This window comes from Halyomorpha halys, unplaced genomic scaffold, assembly GCF_000696795.3.
Source record: "Halyomorpha halys isolate HHAL.00 unplaced genomic scaffold, Hhal_1.1 Scaffold867.1, whole genome shotgun sequence".
NCBI lineage: Eukaryota > Metazoa > Arthropoda > Insecta > Hemiptera > Pentatomidae > Halyomorpha > Halyomorpha halys.
In genome coordinates, this window is record NW_027114571.1 from 18,376 (window position 1) to 20,160 (window position 1,785).

Here is a 1,785-nt window from a genome sequence, read left to right on the forward strand (position 1 = left end):
AAAATAAAATAATTTAATGAATAAATAAATTAAAACACAAATCTACAGCAATATTAAAATAAATAAATAAAACAATGAATAATCTCCGAGCTAATTCCCATGCAGGTGATGGTGTATGATCCCTAGGGAGTCGAAAATAATATTTTCTGCTAAGATCGCAATATCCCCGATGCTAACACCTAAGCCTTCTAAGAAGCTCCTTATTTCTATCTAGTATTGTTCCGCGAGATCCAAACCAGACGCCTCTCATGGTGAACTCTCTCTCTCTCCGAAGGTCTTGCAGAATTTTTCCTTAAGGAAAGGGACGCATTTTTCATATATTTCCTTTTTTTCCCTTTCCACTCCACCTTCCTGTTCGAGGTTCAAATCTTACTATCGGATCCAAGACCAGAGCCGTGCCTCTGATTTTCGTAAATACGACAATATCGGCATATCTTACGAATCCGTCGGTGTCAACACAATAGACCTCCTCGAAGCAGGTGAAGTCTTTTCTTTCAAGGAACTTCATCAATTCTTCTTTGACCCTGTAGTGCCGGTGTTATAAGGAGAGAGCTATTGCATTTGCGACAGAGGGACCCAACTTTTCCTTGCTGTCCACTGGCTCCTGGGACTCGATGCAGGGGTGTGTAGTTGATATTAAGTTTCATGGCGTTCGCCCATTCTGACCCCGAGATTACCTGCTTCTCACATACATATCTATTAGCTTTCGGGGATTCTTTGAAATAACGAACACCAATACCCTGCCACCTGCAACTGGTCCATTCTTCAAAACCATTCTCATGCAACTGTCGTTGAGCTCTCACACTTTGGTTGCCCTTATCCACCCCAAGTCATCAGCACATGCCGCGTTTTCTGCTTCGTAACTGAATATAGACTGGAATAGGGCATCCGGAACATTCACGGACAGTCGCTAGGCAATGGACCAATTGACCAATGCTGTAGTGGAGCTTCCCATTGACAGCGGATCAGACCCAGTCCTCGATACCTCCTAGGTGCGTACAACAGCGTTGACGAGGTGTTAGCGGGGAGCCCAATGATGGCCTTGATACTCCTGCGGATATTGGTATCAATGCCCTCCAATATCGCAGGACGTATCTTTGTAAGGCAAGCAGTCTGGAGAGGGTAAACAAGGCCCGGGAACAAGTACTGGTTGACAACGTTTATCTTTTGTTCCGGTTTGAGGAGACATGAGCTCACCAATTTATCAAGGTTATTATTTAGCTTTGTCACCACCTCTTCTCCAAATACTAACTCTCCCGAGAATGGACATCTGAGATATTTGATGGTGTCCTCGTCTTTTGCCGTTTGGATGACCTATGTATTCTCTAGGGAGAGCTTTGTTGACTGCAGCTCTACTTTGTCCACTATGATACCCATACTTTTCTTTGCATTAATTGCCAAACCAATCTCCACGAGCAGCCTCTGGACACCATTTATTATTCTTTCTGCAGAACCACTGTTGCGCGCCGTTACAGCCTGATCGTCCACACCACACTCTTTTGGTCACTTTTCAGTTCATACAAATTTAGAAAGATACCCCACGTAAATTGGGCCAGTAATAATTATGTCCATCAACGACAAAGATTCAACAGCTCTCTTTTATACATATAGAGATAGAGAAGAGAAGATGCAGTGATGACGGTAGCCATGGTTGCGCATTTGAAAACGGTTAACTTTGCCGTATCATCGTTAATATTGGTCGGATTTTGGTGATTTTTTTTTTCTTCTATGAGGTAATTTTATTTTTCATGTATATTGTAATAATTTTATTTATTAAAATATAAA

At 42.1% G+C, this 1,785-nt stretch overlaps 1 protein-coding gene across 2 annotated transcripts in view; it reads left to right on the plus strand.

The window, feature by feature from the left end:
• LOC106686746 (protein VAC14 homolog) overlaps positions 1-1,785 on the plus strand; it is a 34,801-nt gene that overhangs the window by 14,772 nt on the left and 18,244 nt on the right. The gene's annotated exons all lie outside the window — the stretch shown is intronic.